This window comes from Passer domesticus, chromosome 6 (assembly GCF_036417665.1).
Source record: "Passer domesticus isolate bPasDom1 chromosome 6, bPasDom1.hap1, whole genome shotgun sequence".
Lineage (NCBI taxonomy): Eukaryota > Metazoa > Chordata > Aves > Passeriformes > Passeridae > Passer > Passer domesticus.
Window position 1 is genome coordinate 3,464,101 of NC_087479.1, and position 19,312 is coordinate 3,483,412.

General features: G+C 43.5%; 2 long non-coding RNA genes across 3 annotated transcripts in view; one reads left to right on the forward strand and one right to left on the reverse strand.

The window, feature by feature from the left end:
• Positions 1–2,007: 2,007 nt before the first annotated feature.
• On the reverse strand, positions 2,008–5,793 carry LOC135302444 (uncharacterized). 2 transcript variants are annotated; one of them, XR_010364053.1, is made up of 3 exons: positions 5,232–5,793; positions 4,011–4,387; positions 2,008–2,386 (listed from the first exon to the last, which is right to left on the reverse strand). It is a non-coding gene; the product is annotated as an uncharacterized LOC135302444 (long non-coding RNA). The 2 variants fall into 2 exon arrangements; XR_010364054.1 differs by having other exon boundaries at positions 2,008–3,451.
• A 170-nt stretch (positions 5,794–5,963) lies between these two features.
• The window catches only part of LOC135302443 (uncharacterized), a 29,320-nt gene continuing 15,971 nt past the window's right edge, over positions 5,964–19,312 (forward strand). Inside the window, exons 1-5 of the long non-coding RNA XR_010364052.1 lie at positions 5,964–6,101; positions 7,005–7,171; positions 7,704–7,877; positions 8,811–9,038; positions 15,813–15,927. This is a non-coding gene — a long non-coding RNA (uncharacterized LOC135302443). The remainder of the gene's footprint in view (positions 6,102–7,004; positions 7,172–7,703; positions 7,878–8,810; positions 9,039–15,812; positions 15,928–19,312) is intronic.

Here is a 19,312-nt window from a genome sequence, read left to right on the forward strand (position 1 = left end):
AGCCAAAATTTTGGGTCATTAGAGGGTTGGCTTCTCCCATGTCAGGTGCCTAAAGATATGTCAAAGCTGTCTAATTTCCATATATTATATCTAATCTCTTATTCCCTGTATAGCAGTTTTGTGCACTGCAGTATTAAGACACCTGGAGCCACCAGTCACTGGTTAGATGCCCTGATTTCACACACCTGAAACTCTTAAGCAGCCAGGGAATCTGAGTAGCACTGGAGAGGAACTGATCACTTAAACACCTTAAACTCTTATTCTAAAAATCCAGTCTGTTTTTTAGGCTTATGTTTCCAAGGATGTCTTCCAGAGCCTCTCTCTCATCTCCAGGGGAAGTCTGCACTACCTTCTAATGGAAGAGCCAAGGGAGCAGGGAGCAAGCAAGTTAATTTAGTGTAAGCCATATCACAAGCCTGCTCATCCCTGCAAAGCTGAGGGCAGGCAGGTGAAAATCTGTAGGTGAAAAGTTATAGTGAAAAGCTGAGGGACCTGCAGGACAAAGAATTCCATGTGGGCAGGTCCTGGCAGGTCAAGGAGGAAGGCAAGGAAGACACGGTCAAGAGGCCCCAGAGACTGAAAACCTAACAATAATTAACTCACAGGTTCTCCTTGGAGGCTCACAACTTCATATTCAAAAGATTGCCCTACTTTCTGCTCTCAGATGATTTTTGCTTCGCAGAGCAGCTTCATTACTTGCTTTTCACCAAGGGGACTCCCTCCTTCCCAGGTGCCAGCTTCAGGGGGCAGGCATTCTCCTTGCTCTTACACAAGCTAGAGAGCTGACACTGAGTCCTTTTCTAGGTAATTTTGTCCATTTAAAAACCAAAAAATTCAAATATTTATGAAGAAAATGCTGACCTAGAAGAAATGATTTACCATGCAAAGGGGAAAGGTGAACAGGACAATTAGAGGCCCAATCTAATGGCTGTGCTAAGAGCAGAGGGTTTGTTCTTCTGAAATCAAGCCTTGAATTTTATTCTCCATTAATAATGGAAAATTTGACTGATAAATCAAACATGATTAGTGGTGTGGAACAGAGATAACACGAGAGTAAGCAGTAATAACTATGCCTTTCTCTTGCAAAGCTGCCCTTTTTTTGGTGTTTTACAAAAGGAGGAATGCTACCTGTGACTATGGAAATGTGCTGAGCTTTGTGAATAGTTCATTTTTACTTCTGCTATATTGAGTAGTATCTCTAAATTGCTCATGGTGCATGTTGCTCCCCTGAGCACCAGACCAACATAAATATGAAAATTGATTGCAAAAAGGACGCTGTAATAAAACAAATGCATGTGCTTCAGTCCTTAAGACAGTTCAGCATAGGCTGGTCTGTTATTGCTGGATAAATCTGAGCTTTTACGAAAATACATATGATAACAAGAATATCAATTTTTTTCTTAAAAGTATTGGATAATACTGGAAACAGATCATCTCTGCCTGGATAACAAATTTGTTCTAACAATACCATTCGCCTGAAAAAGATTGTATAACTGTTTGTCCCAAAGACTGAATAAAATCCATAACCTACTAATTCCAGCATGGTTATCAATTATTTTAAATTAGGACACAGAGATTCAAAAAGCTTTGTGAAATTCCATTTTAAAATTTCAATCTCTTTTTTAATCAGAAGTGAATATTAGGGAAGACCCCATGCTGTTGTCCTCAGCTCACATTGTTTTCCCGTCATACAGCATCCAAAACAAAGTGAGATTCAGGAATATGATGGAGAGATTAAAATCATAGCACATTCTAGTTAGAAAATTAGTGAGTACAAATTATTGGCTGGTATAAGCATTGCACCACTCCACTGCATGTCTCCAGTCCTGTCTTGGATGGACTTTGGATCCATGCTGTGTCCTTGTGTCCAGCTCTGACTCATGGATCCATTTCCTACTGGCTGCACCCTTTGTGAGGGTCTGGTGCAGCTCTTGCCTTCTCTGGCAATGCTGAGGGACCCATCAAGCTCTGCCCATCACCTTCAGACCCTCACTGCCCTCACCCCAGGCTGGGGTCACCCTCATGCCCCAGCTTGGCCAGGGAGAGGCTGTCCCTTACTGCCCTGGAGCTGTTCTGTCACTTCAGTGTGGTCAGCTCCCTCCTTCCAGATCCCTAGGAATATGTTGCCAAGATTATCCCTATCCTGTCCACCACTCCCATTTTTCAGCCTGCAGTGGCTTCCATGACTTGAGGATCCTTTTGGTGTGCTGGGATGTGCATCTCATGCTCCTGACAAGAACAAGGATCTTAGTAAAGGAGGGAAAATCAGTGATCTCCCTTCAGAGCATCCAGGTATCTATTCCAAATCCAAGTGTAGCATTCTGCTGCTGAGTCTGCACAGAGAAATAGCTTCAGAAAAATTAGGTTTGTGCCTTCTTCACATCCTCTAAAAAAGGAAACACCAGATATGGAAGATGGTTAATTAAAAAACCAGAGGGGAATTCCTCTTGATTGGATGGGGCTGGCTGGCTGAGGATAGCCAAGGTAAAGTGTTCTCCAGCAGAACTGAGGCATTTCCTACAAAACACCCCTATCCCTTAAGTAGAGACATTCACAAATTACTTCTGAGACCTCACAGACCCTGGCTCAACAAACCTTATCACTGAGAGGGGGCTGAACCTTCAGTACCCCAGGTGACCAGCAAAGGCAGGTACTGAGTGCTCAGTGTGCCAGGATTTCCAGGTCCTCCTGTGGAAATAGCAGCTTTATCAAGTAGAGGTAAAAAGCACAGGCAAAAGGCAGAACACAGCAGAAAGCAGCTTCCCCAACACCCACATAAGCAAAGCTCACAGAAGGAAGCTAGAGAGGTTAAGTACCATATTAAACTGCTGAAATAAAGCCAGAAAATGCTGCAGCTTCTTTTTTACTTGCCCTGTTGGAGTGTTGGACAGAGGTTTTGCAATTAACACAGAGACTTAAGACATGGTGGGCTGACCCAACAGCAAGCAAAATGAGTGAGCTTCCCAAGGATACACTTCCCCAGAGCCAAGCCTTGTGCCAGCTGCAATGTCCCTCAAGGGCTGATGTGCCTCACTGAAATGTAAGAACACAGTCAGAAAGAAAGAAGGTTCAATCCACAGGAAAGCTACGTGAACTTCCAGCCTGTCCTTGGCAGTGTTTCCTGCCTGGGAGAACCTGGGAAGAAGAGAAAGGAGAGAAATGCAGAGTCACTCCTGTCACCACACCTTTTGTCATCAGCTGGATGTCCCATGGCCATACACATCTGCTGTGCAATTATTGCTGTGCAGGGAGGCCAGCATACACTGCTGGAAAAGCTGTGTGCCATAAAATCGTTCATTAAGTCCCAGCAAAAGGTGGGTGCATAAATCAGGCTATCAGTGCACTTTCCTTGGGAAGTGGAAAGAAGTCTGGTCTGAGCCAAAATCCATAGAAATCCAAGATCTCTCCCAGCTATTACTCCTGGCTTGTATTGGAAAGGCTTAAATCCTCCCTGAGTGCAGAAGAGAGGAGAAGGATCTGGAATGGGTCCAGCTGAGGACACTGGGCTCCCAACACAAGATCTCCATTTCCCCAGTGGAAAACCTCCCTGAACCTTTTCTGCTCAGCTCTGTTTACCTTGCCCCCCTCCCCACAGGGCTTCCACCCACACAGGGCAGGAGGAGAAAGAAAATGGGATGGATTCTGCCAAAAACTGCAAAGTCACAAAGCCCAGAGCAGCTCTGAATCTGCAGAAAACACAGCTCCTCTCGGAAGCAAATTGCAGCCTTGCAGTGCTCACATGGGCAGCTTAGAAAGGTGTGAAGGGTGACAAACCAGCAGAAGACATTAGAGCTATTTGAACAGGATTCCAGATTGAATGTTTTTAATTACAGACTCTGTGTTTTAGCTTCTGTTTTATCCCTCTTTCAGAGAGGCTTTGGACAATTACTCTTCCATGAGCCTGCTGAGCCACCAAAATGCCACACCAAGGCGAGACCAAAGGTCTGAGATTTGGGTGCTCTTTGTGCTGTGCTGAGCCCCATGGCCTGCCTGGCTTTCCCATCCCTCACCTCTGTCCTGCTGTCCTGTGCTCCCCTTCACTTGCTCTGCACTATTTCTCTCCTAGGAGGGTCCCAGTTTCGAGTTCTCTTCCCTCCTGTTCAAGCATTTGTGTTTGGGTGCCACAGCACTCAGACCTGCCAAGGCAATTGCTGCCTTCACGGCCATCTTCTGTCTTGATAGTCACTGCCTTCCTCCTCCAAAAATCTTTATCTCTGAGCTGAAAAGAAAAATGTGTCCATAAAAAGGCAAGTGTCTCAGTTCAGCTCCCATCACTGCTGGCGTCAAAGGAAAATTCCCAACAACTTGAACAGCACCAGGAGATAACACAATTCCTTTATCTGTGCACTAATTGTCTTCTGCTGCCATTCTGCTCAGCAAGAGAGTCCTGTCAGTTCCCACAGAGCACACAAAGTCACTGTTACTTATTCTCTAATACAAGACAGTCCCACCAGTGTTTTTTCTGTTGCCTTGGATGGACTTACTGTGTGCTAATATGCATGTAATGTGAACATCTGTTTCAGTTTCAAAGACAGTAGGATTTAGGGGAGTAAAAAAATAAAAGGAATTGTAGGAAGCAACATCTCTGAACTAGCTAGGATGAGCAAGGTGTGCAGCCTGGCACATGGGCTGCATTGCAGAGGGTAAATGTTCTGCCTCAGACCACACAACCAGACACAGGGCTGAGAACCCAGCTCAGCCTCCCACAGAGCCCTCATTGCACTGGGGAAGGATCGACTGCCAGGGTGGCAGCTTGGGAAAAAAAAAAAAACAAGGAGAACCCAGGACAAAATGGCATACAGAGCACTTTGGCAACCCCCGAGTTTCAGTCATTCCTGCTCATGCTGTACACAAGGAGGTGGTTCCATGAAGAATGAGATGATGAACATATTACTGTCTGCAGGGCCAAACCTGAAATTGCAGTCCAAGACAAATTCCAGGCAGCACTCACTGACTGAAAAGCTGCTTTCAAGGCTTTTATTCATTGTTAATGCAGAGAACCGATCACTGATCCAATCTACAAATATATATATATTTGAAAAAAGGAAAAAAGTGGCTTACAGACATTGCCTGCCTGTTATTTCAGGCTTAAAAGACAAGCAAAACCTTCAGAAAATATACATGGTTATTTCAGAAATAACATTAGTATTCAGTAACACAGTAATTATTTATTGTTTTTATTCCTGGCTGCTTATGAGACTTTCAAAGCCATGGAAACAGCAATAACTTACCTCTCTACTTTGACCATTTCAATATGCAGTGGTGTTAGATTTTGGCTGGCTATAAATATACACACATATATACAGGCACCAGATGTGTCACCTGGATGTGAATGTGCTAATTATCTCAAACCCTTTCAGGGTATAAAAACATGAGGGGTGACTATTTGGTTACAGAGGATTTCCACATTGCTTTTACCCCTGGGTCAGAGCAAAATCCCAGGTTTGCAGCTAGTGGACCAACACTATCTCTGCCTTAGCACAATTTCACCCTAACCCTGTTCAGAACATTATTCCCAAACCCATCCCAAGAGCTTAGGGCCTTCCTTTTGATTTGGCATGTGTTTGGTCTCAGGTAAATGTGATTTGTCAAAGGGGTTGTGCCAGCACCACCCTCCCAGCCTGTGTGCATACCCACACTCACCTGTGGCAGATAAAGCTGTTATCCCTCACTACAAAAACACTTTACACTACCTACACTCAATAAGACCCTGCTTTCAGCTGATACAAATTTTGCTAAATGTTAACTAAAGGAGTTAGAATTTCCCATGTGCGTGTCCCCTTTAGCTGAATTTTACTATCCTCACCTCAGGGGCAGAGCAGAAAAAACTGGGTTTTTAACTCATGCTAAAAAAAACACAAGGAAATCCTTGGTTGGATGATTAAATCTGGGGGCAGGAACCTGGCAGTGGTGGCTGGAGGGCACAAGTTTAACCAAGGACATGCTTCCCACAGCCCCATTAGATTAAAAAAGCCTGCCCATGTTTAGCCAAGTTTATGCTTGGAAGAGGTCTCTGCTTCCAGAGGCTCCTGCTCAATCTTCAGGGACCACTGTCCTCACAGGGGCCAAACCAGCCATGTGAGAGGATACCTGGGCTGAAGGCAAGGACACTGCCCCTCCCACTCTCTCAGCTGCATTTTTACAAGCAAATTAAACAGCACCAAGGCCTGTAGCACAGTCTATAATGTTTAATTATTAGCATGCTCCCTGGCACAGTTTTGGCTTGTCCTAGGGAGTACTCTGAGAGACCGTGTCTGGGCAGGGTTCAGAGAGCAGCACTTGCCAAGGGCTGTTCCCAACAGGCAGAAAGGATAAAGCCATCCTGTTATGGGAGGAAGAGAGTTTAGCTGTATGGATGTGAGCCAGGCTGTGCCACTTGCTCTTAGTGCCAGCAAATGGGCTCTGGCCCAGTTTAATTACAATGAAGACATATAATCAGGGACTCCTCTGTCAGGCATTGGCACTGAGGAAGGAGGAAAAATCAAACAGTGGAAAGGGAAGAGCTGAATCCTCTGGAGAGGAAGGGGTGGCAGCAGGAGAGGGTAATTTTAGAGTTCCAGTTTGGGGTAGGAAAAAATGAGAGTGGGAGTTGGTGCAAGGGAGAAGGTAGGAATAGATGGGAAGAAATAAAGAGGTCAGGAAGAAAGATTTGGATGTGGATGGGAAATGCTTTACTTTGAGACGAAGTTTTGTAAGGGGAACAAAATGAGGTTGTTCAAAAGTAAAGAATGAGATGAGAGAGAAAAGTATGAGGAATACATGAGATTGTAGAAACTGGAAAAGGTTATCTCCAGAGAATGGGACAAAAAAATCAATCAGGCCCTTGGGCAAGCAGAGGGTACAAAGCCCTTTGAGAGAACAAGGAGAACTTCTGTCCTCCAGCATTCATGGCCCACCTGGTCCTAAAAAGGAGCTCAGGGTTTATCAGGGGTTTTCATGTGTTACTTACACATTTTGGTATCTTTATATTTGGCTTTCACCTGTGTCACATCTCATTCTTTCAGGAGCAATTTAATCTTCCAATCTCAGCAGCCTCATGGTCAGGCGGATGAAATGTCAGAAACTGTTAAGGTAACCCACCCTGTGTGTATCCCTGAGAGAAAAAGTGGAGCAGCAATTTCCATCAATAACTCCCTGCGGAGCTTTGGAAAGGCTCCTTGTTCCTTTAAAGGTATCCTTGAAGAATAATTTTAATTAACCATTTACCTGCTGCACATTGCCTGAGGCTTTCAGCAGCTGACATTGCAGTCACTTTAGCATCAGCCTGTCACTTGTCACATGAGCAGTCTAGGTAGGATGCACTTGCAGTCTTTGATTTCTGTCAAGAGAAGTACAAGCCACTCTGGGGTAAAAATCCATACTGGGAACCATCTGACCCACCTGAAAACTAAACACAAGAGGAGACCTCAAAGTTTCTTCTCACTGCTTCTGCAACATAAATATTTCTTTTTACTTTTTTTTTCCCTTTATAACTGAATATTTTACTGACCCTGCAAAAAAAGAGAAATCCTCTTACCATGATCAGAAATGAACAAAAAAAAGCAGAAAGCTCCCACTGCTATTGTGCTTGGAATATAACAGTCAAGGTTAGCACATAATAGCTAAACAATATGCATTTGAAAGCCGTCAAGAGAATAGTGCTTTGTTCTAATGAAAAGGATTGAAATGTTTTCTACTGTCTGCCTTGACACTTCATGTTACAGTACTTGGAATTACTTCAGTCAGGGAAGCTGTCACATCACTCATAAAGTGCCTGCAGAGCAGCAACACGGCAGCACCGAGCTGGTGCAGTGCACCCACAAAGAGGATCATTTTTATCCTCCTTCCTTGCCAGAACCACATTTGCTCAGGGACCTCCAGAGGAAAGAGGATTTCTGGTAGGTTGGGTTGGGTTTTTTTTTTTTTTTTTCCTTTTTTGACTGTTTCTCTGGCACTGTACCAGTGTATCCTGTGGGCCAAGGCACAGAGTTCAGCAATTTCAGCAGAAGGAGCTGCAGGGTGAGAGTTTGCTGAGAGGCTGCTCAGGCTCAGCACTGTCCATTTTGAGTCTGTCCACGTGTTTTTTGCTAATCGCATTTATCTCTAGATATAAACCACAGGGTGGAAATTCTGGTCCTGACCATATCAGGCATGCAGAGGAAAAACAATCCAAACTGCTACAGGCTGTGTCTGGATTATTATCAGGCAGGTGTCTTAAGATGGGCCTAAATAAGGAACTTTCCTAACTGGGGTAAGCCTGGTGCTGCAGAGGGAGGAGGGGTGTGATGAAGCTGTATGAGATGCTGTTGGGTTTTGGAAATATTTAAGCATAGAGTCAGGAAGCAATTACCCTTTCAGGTGTAAACCAGTTCCAGAAGGACACTCTGGCTTGTGGAAACAGCCCTGAGCAAAAACCCACTTGGTTTGGAGGGTAATTAATGAGATCAGTAATTAAAGAAGCACTGAAGTCATTCCTGCTGCCCTCCTCCCCCATCAGTAAAGGACAGCCACAGCCATTCTCAGAAGATTAATTCATCCACAGTAGTGGCATAAAATTGTGTAATGGAAAAGCATAAAAGCACAGTTCTGTGAACAAAAAAGAAAAAAACAAAGAGAGAGTAATAACAAAAAAGGCAAACAAAAAAAAATACCCAAAACAAACAAAAAAAATAAAAGTTAACCAGCTCTTCTGCAGTGAGACTCAGTTCAGCTTTAACTTCACTAGTGTTTCATTAATGCACAGGTAGAGCTGCAGCCTAGCACTTAGCATCACCAAGAAACCTAGTGTGCATCCCTCTTATCACTAAAAATTTCCCAACTCTTTGTGACAGGAATATCTTTGGTAACTGTGGTCCTTGGTCCCTCTTCAATCACCTGCCACCATCACAGACAGTTGCTCCTCACTCCTGGGCTGAAGAATGAGACCCAGATCAGCCTCAGGCACAAAAGCAGGAGAGGCAGAACTTGGTTACCTCAGCTCAGAGACACAGTCCTCAAAAAACCTTTGTGGATGCAACTTCTCCGTGGATATGACCAACACAGCCTTTGCCTCTCTTCAGGTACCTGAAACAGTCACCTGCACACCTCAGGAGCGTTTCTGAGTGGTGCTCAATGCACTTTCAAGTGAAGTCCCCAGATCACAATAAGGCAGGGCAGCCCCAGGCACACAGAAGTGCTGCTGCAGATGCTTAAACAGATTTTGAACCCAGACACTCTCGGGGTTAGGCAGCAGCAGATTCATGTTACAGTTTTGTCTGCAAGACCTAACTTTGCCTCTGTTCTTCTTTGGGTACCCAAATCTTCCTCTGGAATGAGCCTCAACCTAAGCACACTCCTGCCAGGAGCAAGCATCTGTCCTATTTCCATTTCTACCTGGGAACCATCAGCACCCTCTCCCTATCTAGCCTGGAACTAATCAGCCCCACATGTCTGGGCTATGCAGCAGTAATTGCCCTCAGCCCCAAAGCAGGGGTTTCACGCCTGAGCCTAGGAGAAGTCAACAGAAAAATCTCTACCAACAACAGATGTGTTCACTGCTGGCCAGTGGGCAAGTGCTCCAGGGGGATGCTGGTAGCCAAAGAGAAACACGGTTACGCAGTCATTAAATGGCTCCATTAAACGGTTCCTTACTGTGCTCAGCTCTCTCATGTGCTTCCACCGACCCACTGTGTCCCCTGACCATCTGAGTGCTATTTCCAGTCCCTCCTGGTGTTGACTTTTGGTGTTTTCCCACCAAACAAACCAGCATCGATATCGTGAAGAGTTGACAGAGAGGTCTGTCAGGGGCAGTAACTTAACTTCCTTCTCCTGAACTGAACAGCCTTTGGGGCCAGACAGCCTGCAACAACAGCCAGAAAAATGAACCCAGGTTGTGCTCTTTTTTGATCAGAAATAGAGAATTAAGAGTTAGGAATCAAGCTCTCCTTTTCTCATCCAGAAAAATATAACCTTACGCTCTATCTCAAGGAAGGAATAAAAAATTTTTCTCACTTTTGATGCAGAAGATAATGCTGGTGTTAATGACCCAAATGTCTTCATGCTAATATTCTAAATGTTATTTCTTAATTTAGGGGAATTAAATAGTTAACTAAGGGGTTATATTCATAGTGTCTGAGTGTATGAGGCAAAATTTTTTTGTAGGTAATGAAGAGCTCAGTCTTTCTGAAAATAACACAAGTGTATTGCAAGTGTATTTCCCAGTACAATGAAGATCATTCCTATTTTTAACTACGTAAAATATGACCATCAAGGGGCAATTTTTTAAAAATAGTTCAAAACACATTGCTCTTCATCCTTCATCAGAATGAGACTTGTCTTGTGACAAACACCAATGTATTCTAACACCTTTTAGTTCAAAGCCAGAGGAAGGAATTAACTTGCAAATGTTTCTGAGAGCAGGAATTCTGGAACATTTAGACTCAGGAATTTTGATGTATATTGCTATGAAAAATAATTAATTATTAGTTATTAAATACAGTAACAACAACAAATAACAATGAAAACAGCAGGGGAAAAAACCCAACCAGTTTTCATACTATAAAAATACTACCAGAAAAATAAACAGACTAATTTTTTTTTGTTTTAATTATGTCACTTGTTTTAAGGTGTCAGAGTTCACAGGCAACTGCTGGATTTTGATGAAACTGCCATGTTCTTGACCACATTGTATTTCAGAGGACGCTGTTTGCTGGGCAAGAGCTCTGGGTTCACGTCCAACCCCTGCTCTTTTACAGAGCGCTTATACCAACTCAGGCAAATCATTTAGCACCTCCAAGCCTTGCTTTTGATCTCAGTAGTCAGGATAATATTTATTTTCTCCCACCCTTGCCTAGTTTGGTTAGCTTGTATGCTCTTTGAAGAGAGACCTGCCTTTTTCTCCTTTAAATAGCACCTCCCAAGAGGGCAAAGAGGAATATCTTTGTCTTGCTTGTACGTGGGAGTAACGAATGACACTCTCCAGGATGTGCTTGCAGTCACCTTCAGCTCTTTGCTGATGGGATCTGGTGCTGTGGCAGTAACTTGTGAAGCTGTGCATACTCAACCCCCAGCCCAATCTCTCCCCTGCTTCAATAAAGCAGTTGTGACAAATGGCACCCCGCTAGAAAGCTAGCAGAGGCAAAATGAAAAATAATGGGTGTAGGAAGCAGCAGGGAGCATAAGAACTACAGTCAGAATGGAGGCACAGTGCTGGACACCAAGGGCAGAGGGAACTCGTGGCCCTTTTGGGTGTTATTGGCTGCTACGGCTGAGTAGCCACTAAGCACCATGAGCAAGGACCTACAGCAGTTGTAGGGATGGACAGATGCACACAAAATTCTCCTGCTTTTAAATATCCAGGGCAGCAAAAGGGAAAATGGGAGACCATTTCATCATATCTTCTTCCAGACTGAATAAACCTAACTGAAATCCATAATATCTCTCTTGTTGCTTTTGCATCAAGCACAGGGGAGGGAGATGTGGCTCTCACCAAGGCAGCCAACAGCTGTAACCACCACAGGCTTCAAAAGACTTGCACTTCTATGGCTCATTTTTCTGCATTAGCTCCTTCCTTTAATAGAAGGATAAGTTAAACTTGGCTTCTTGGGAGCAGGGAAGAAGCAAGAGAAAACCTCAACTGTGCCTCAGCAGGGCAAGACACAAAGTCATGTCCTTCACCAGATCTTTCTCCAAAAAGTGTGACTTTTTTGGAGGAAAAATGCCATGGCTCAAGCAGAACAATTCATCCCCATTTACCGCCACAAAACCTGAAAATCAGTTCCAGCAGAATGACAGTTTTCAGGGGCAGGGTTGGATGGGCAAATACATATTACAAAGTCAGGGACAGTGGGATGCAGGATGCTCCTTCCCATCAACACAGGTTTCTCTGAAGGTTCGGGGCCTTCTTTACATCTGCCTTCAGACACCAAACTAGTCATGTCCTAAACCAGCCTCCTGAGCCAGAGCAGGCTGAGATGGCATCCATGCCACAGCATGCTGAGATGCTTACGGGTATCCCCAGGGGACTCATCTGGTTGAGGTCAAAAATAGCCATTGTGGCAGGAGCTTTATTCACTGTGACTGTTCAGGGAGGGCTTTTCCATCTCAAGGGACAGCCAAGTGTTGCCAGTGAGACATTTTCTGGTCACAGCTTAAAGGAAGCAAAGATGCTAAGTGCAGGTGAGCCTCTGGCATCCAGACCACAGCTATACTAAAAGGTGAGCCAAATGCTGTTCAAAATTGAGCTAAAACATTCAGAAACTTTGTGACCTGTCCAGTTCCAGGAAAAAAAATTATTCTGAAGTATTGCAGGTATCAGGCCTAGGCAATGGCTGAAACACTTATCCAGGCCTTTCCAAGACTCAAAGATTTTTATATCTGCTATTGGACAACAACATGGCACCTGGTCTCAAGTTTTAATGATCGGGATGTCATTATAAACCATTCCACTAGATATATGAAGCAAAAGAGTATATATTTGGGAAAGCAAAGTTTAAAGAAGTAGAGTCCTCCCACCTAATATAACAAACAACTCTCGTTGCAAGCAGCTCCTTTCTCCGAGTTGTCAGAGAAACAACCTTTTCACCAGACATTTATTAAGGGACCACTCAAGAAGGTGCTTGCTTGCCAGTGGAAATTGCCCTCATCAGAAAAAAAAACCCAACATATTAGCACTTCATGCAGCACTGCCAGCCCATATCATGGCTCTGTTAGACTGGAGAAGAGCAAATGAGCTGCCATATGGGGTCAAAGCCCCATCCTTGCTGGTGCCCTGCTTTGGGCAGTGAGTAGAGGAGAAAAGAAGGAGCCATGCAGAGGGTCACCACCCCAGGCACGTGCTGGGTTCATTCCCAAGTGGGAAGTTGCATCCAAACCATCAGGTTTAATAATTGACAATGGGAGAATCAAAAATAGTTTTAAATTTCAAGCATAATAAATTGGCCAATGTTTACAGAGCCCAACCTTTCCTCCTTTCAACAGTTCACCAGAGTAAATTCATACACTTTAACAGAGGTGCGTTTGTGCTGGGTTTTGTTTAAGCTGGCGTGGCGTAATTAACCAGCCCCTCAATCAACAGCTCCTGAAATTTGTCCCTCCCTCCTGGCCTCCTGCACCCTTTCATGGACTACAACAGAGATTTGCTAACATGCCCTTCCTGAAAGCTGTCCATCAAATTTGTCCTGTTCCTTTTCCCCACTCCGCTGAACTTTGCTTTTCTATGAATACTTGCACACTAAATTGAAGTCCCCAGACCAAGGCTCAAAAGAGCATTGAGGCAAATGAGGGGGGAAAAAAAAGTGTTGAATTGTGAGATTTTTTTGATCATTCAAATGCCCATGAATTGTCAGAAAGCTGGACAGGTAGTACCTTTTCTAAACAGAGTCTTTAATTTGGAAAAAATACTAAAAGCTCAGCATTTCACGCCTCCATTGAAATATGCCTCTGGCTACCCTTTTATTTTTCATGCCGTGTTTTCAGAAATGTTACATTCAAGAGAATACATTGCCTTCAAATCATGTACACATGCATGTTTATTAAGTCATTACCATAGCCCTAAGTCCATAAAATCACTGTGGACTGCAATACCACATGTGCATCCAGCAATTAGATGAATAAATTAACCCTGAAAATTTTCTGCTTGAGGTGGAAGGGAACAACTTGTACTCTGAAAGTTGAAAAAACACTCCAGAATAGAGGAATCAAATCATTTCGTATTTAAAAGACTGCTACCTGGCTAGTGCTCAGGGAAAAAAAAAAACACCTAATCATGCTGATGAATACCAATAGCTTTAAATTTCTGAAGAAAAAAGGAAGGAAAAAAGAGTAGAAAACAAGGATTTGGCAGAGCACGCAGTTCCAAAGTGCATTACTCCGTCAGTGTCATTTTCTATGCAGCAGTGTTCTTTCAATTATTTCTTCCCCTCTCTTCCTCCGTGCAAAGAAAATTGGCAGAAAAAGTTGCCTGCAGGATCAGAGAGGGGTATTTTTATCAACCTACAACTAGATTAAAAATCCTTTATCAGAAATGCAGCAGAGGACTGGCCTAAATTAAATCCCATCTCCCTCTGCTTCTGAGCTGTGAAGGAGTACCACACAAATGGCATCTTGCTTAATTTGTATTATTTTGTAATTTCTGACGGATTTAGTTTGCACTTGCACCAGTTACTTATGCAAAAAGGGAGCAGTGCAGAGAGCTACATAGCAAATGTCCAAAAGGGGATGCCAGAGGAGGGAGGTTTGCTGAAACATCTGGTCAGTCCATCACAGAGCAGGTCAAGCCCAAAGCTCTGAAGAGCATCAGTGCATCAGTACCCAGATATCAGCTTTTTACTCTTGCTGCAGTGCCCTCTTTACCTGCACAGAGACTGTTCACATGGCAGAGCCTGTGCAGAAGCTGGGCCTGCATGAATTGTTAATGGTATTGATAATCACTGTTTGTACCATCACACTGCAGTGGCTCTACCAGGGAGCCTTCCAGTAACTGGGTCACACAACTGCCCTCTGCCACCGTGCCCAGCCCTGCTGGCACAACCACCAAGTGTCAACTGAGCCCACACTCCTGGAGCAGCTTCATTCTGCCCATTTGATGCCAGTCTCTTCCAACTGCACAGCCCCGGGGGCCTGATGTTGCAACACAGGAGGACAGTAAACAAAGTTATGAAAGAGAGGCAGGAAAAAACAGGACCTGAGAAGCTGGCATCATGGTCTGACTTGTTCCTTACCTGTGAGCAAACCACCTGGCCTGTACAGGAAGGGTTATAAACATTTGGGTCTCTTTCCTTTCAACCCCGTTGAAGGACACTACCTCCCAAAATGAGGTTGGGTGAAGAATCAGCAGACGTCCTGTCCAGGATATTTTTGGGTAGTTGTTCCAATTTCTGCTTTGCTGGCTTCTCTGGCTCTGTCTCATGTCAGAGTGTACAGGAGCAAGGAGCTATTAACTTGCCTCAGCAGTGATTGCTGTGCACAGTGTCCTGGGCAGAGACTTTTCATTTAATTTTCATACATCATTTACAGCTTGCTGCACCCATTCCAGAAAGTCAGCACCAATCTCCTTAAGTTAACATGGAACGAACAGGAAAGGAGATAGAATTCTTCTGTTGTTATTTAAAAGTCTTGTCATGTCTGGGCATATTTGGTGTTGCCACTGATTTCATTTCCAATATACTTCACTGATATAACAAAGTCATTTCCTTGAGAATACACAGGGGAGGGCTGGACAGCATTAATGTAGAAAAAAAACCAAACATAACCAGTTTGCTTGTAACAAACCTATATTCAGCATTGCCTTTTGTTTGTTGTTGGGTATTTTTTCTTCACATTTTATATTAATATGATAGGGAAGATTCTGATTTTCAGCATTGCTGTAAACCCCTCCAAGGAGCAAACAGAATTTCTGTGGGTTTGTAGGCGTAACACAGATAAGGATAAGGCCCTGAAGCTTGTTTTGAAATAGATTATACAGCCCCACCTGTTTATTATTCGATTGGGACTGCTAAAAAATTATGTGAAAAGTGCTCAAGAGAGGACCAAGAGTTCTTCCACACCCAAGTTCAGCAATCATTTTGTCTGTGTCCTTTAATCTTTTATCCACACTGCTGCAGTTACACAGTCTATGAAGAGAAGTATAATAATAACTCCTTTGCAGCCTCTGAAGGCTGTAAGGAGGATTAATTAGATAATGTTTACACAGTACAGGGGCCAGGCTCTGTGCTGTTTTCTTGATGCATGTCAGCAGGGGTGGATTAAGGTGGGAGCCAAAGCAGATCTCAGTGTCTTGCAAAGAACACACCAGGCTCAATGTTACCAATTTGCCCATTGTTTCGTTTTTTTCCCTTTTTTTTATGACTTCACAGAGCTGAGAAGGCTTCATACCCATCCAGGGAGCTTGGCACCTCTTCAGATGGCTGTGAGGACCCAGCCTGGCAGTGATCTTTAGGGAACATCTCAGCTCACAGAGATGAAGTCATGGTAAGCAGCTCTCCAGAGCAAGGAGTGGTGGCACAGAGCCGTGACTCCATGAATAAGGGGACAAGTACACTTTCCTTTAAAACAAATCCAGGCTACAGAAAATTTGTTATTTAAGGAAAAAAACTGATTTGCTGGTTCTTCTACATCTCTGCTTTGCACAGAAGATACTTCAGTGACACTGGTGAAGTGATGGTGTATACTCTTAGAGTAAAGCAAAAGAAGCATAAATGAGTCTAATGTGGTTTTCAGCTTTGAAGTTCCTCTAGACAGTGATTGCATGTCACTGCATGGGAGCATGTGGCACTATTACTTGATCCTCTTACCAAGGACAACGTTAATGACTTTTGCCTAACCCAGCAGTGTACACCGTTGAATGGTTAAAAGGATGTTCCAATAAACAAAATGCACAGAAGCCAGGGCCTATACTGTTATCCTTCTCCCGTTTGCCCTTTGAATTCTGGCCAGGAACATCTCATGTATCCTATGAAAGGATTGCTGCGGTGAGAGCACAGTGACAGTCACACTGATACCAGCTGCAGCAGTGAGCCCTGCTGTGCAGAGCTGGATTTAGTGCCTGCCTATTCTGGGAATCATGAGAAAGGAAAAATACTGTACTATTTGCCCCATGTAAACTAGGTCCCTGAGTAATTTTCCAGGAGGTGCATCCCATGATTTTCCAAAATAGTTCAAGAATGATATTTGGATGAGCTTTCATGTGAAACAGGACAGATTAAGTCCTGTGACTGAACAGTGGGCCTTGATGCCTTAATCAGCTGTCTATATTAGATGCCCCAAACCAGAGAGAGTAAACAGCCCTTGTCAAACAAAGGGTCTGCTGAAGTCAGCCTGTCTTACAGTGCCCCATAACACTCCTGATCAACAAACTAAAAGCATCAGGTCCAGAAATCCTTATAGTTCCTAAATTTCAGAATGTATAAAGCAGTAACACATCAAAGAAAAGGGGAAGAGAAGAAAAAAAAAACCCTGGTATTTAAGACTACCACAGCTTACACAGTACTTTTTGTGAGGACCAGCTCTCAGGGTCTCTGCTTATGTGAGAGTTGTGCAAGGGAGAAGTGGGGGGCAGGACTCTCTGCCTCACTGAAGTTAATAGCTAGCTGAAATCAGTGGAGCTCAATTCCTCTCTCCCTGTGTGCTTCTTGGAATACCACATTCATTGTATTTGGTCCTGCTGCCCTCTGCTACACAAAGTATTACTGCATTCCCAGGCAGAACTTCCTCATTTTTTTGCTTCAGCCCATACAAACTGTTTCAATTGATAGAATTTTTAATTGCAGGAATAGGGAAATGGATATGCCATCAATGTTAATATTCTTTGATAAGTGGCTGTCTGGAAATCACTTCAAAGTAACGAAGAGACATTGATGCCATTTCCATCGAGAACAGCGCTTGATAGACAGACACATGAGCAGGTAAATAGAACCCTAAGTTAGCAGGATGGCACATACATATTTATATATAAATTCATACCGATGCAAAAGGGTTCCTTCAACCGATACAGCGAGATGCAAAATATTTTGGCGAGTCACTCTATTAACCAGGCTCAGAAGCCACTAAATGAGACAGGAGCTGGGAGGCTACATGAAGACAGCAAGCTCCTGGTGGCCCTCTCACAGAAAAAAGAATTGAGGGAGTACTTCCTGAAGCTGAAAATGCAAATGAATGGACAAAATACCCAATACAAGGGTAGGACAGTGCCAGGAAGGTAGTTGGACGTGCTGAAGAAAACAGGAAAGATTCCAGTCCTAGCTTTGAGGGCACACTGAATCACTCAGCCACAGACTGACATACAGTGAAGGTGAAGAAGATTAAAAGGTTTTTTAAAAGAATGTGTTAATGAAAAATAGGAACTCTGGGAGGTGAAGGAGTAGGAAGGTATTCAAAAGAATTTTTAAACGCATCTGTGAATTTTAAAAAATTAGCAACTTTTGATGAGCTTTAATTTAAGATGCTCCAAAAGTAGACTAATGCAGGCACAATGATCAAAGATTTTTAGGGACTAAAACTCTAAAAAAAATCCTCAGGAAGAAGAAAGCTTGGAAAATATCCAAAGAGGATTATCTCATGAGAGATAGTAAGAACACTGCTTCTTTATTTTTCTGTTCATGTTGAACCCATAGTAAACTGTTGATTTTCAAAGCAGCCACAAAAAATCAATCGTCAGAATGATGTGCATATGACCAGTCTGGAAACATCCAAGTGGGAGTTCCCTGGTATGATGTGTGCAGTTTGAAAAAGGATCATTCATAGCAGCCTTACGGTGGTGTCTGGGGGCCTGGCTATGATCTCTTTGTTCTAAGCTCTGAGCAAACAGTGCAGAGAGTTTGCCTGAGGAACTAATGACCTTAACAGACAAGACAAAAGTTGGAGAAGGAAGCAATCCAGGAAAGACAGACTACTCTCCCCACATGTGCCAAGACAGATCTATGACTTTGTGTAAGCAAGAGCCACTTACCAAAAGCAGGGTGGAGGATCCCAGTCCTTTGAACACAATCCCATTGTCTGAGCAACTCCAAAGTCATACAACTGCACACTCCTGGTTACCTTTGGTTTGCAGGTCATAAGTCATCATTTAGACCTCCTATAGGAGGCTGCAGCATTTAAAAAACATGTGCTTTTTACTGGAAGGAGGCTGAATGCAGCATATGTAAAAGATTAAAGGAACATCAGGCAGCTGTTAAAGGTTTGCATGATATGAACTCAGCTTTGGCAGCATTTTCTGCAAACAGAGAGGTGAGACAGAGCAGGGTAAGTGTTGGTAGCAGAGCAGTCTCAGCAGACTCACAGAATTTCTGACACCTAAGAACACTGTGGCACAGCTATGCAATACATGAGGCCATTAACTTGGTTGTAATTATTAGTCAATCACATTTTCTTAATTGTTTGGCCTCACCTGCCTTTATTCCTTAGAAGACCTGGAGCAGAATTCCATGCTTCCCTGGCATTTTGCTCGATGACACACAGCCTACCAGGGCATGGAGAAAGCACTGAGATCATTTCCAACTAAAAAGGTGACTGGAAATTAAGCAGAAATGACATTAACATACCACACAGAACTGAGCACAACCCAGGCCTGTGCCAATATCCAGAGAGAGGAAAATCAAAAATAGATTGCTAATAATCATAGAATTATTTTGGTTGAAAGGGACCTCAAAGACCATCTAGTTCCACCTCCCTGCTAGACCAGATTGCTCAGAGCCCAATCCAAACTGTTCTTGAACACTTCCAAGGATGTGGCATCCATGTCTCTGGGCAACCTGTTCAAGTGCCTCACCACCCTATAATCTTCCTATGTTATCCCTAGTCACAAAGTGGGAATCATTTTGGAGTTGTTAAAATCTCAGTATGCTGAAGTCCTTTGCTC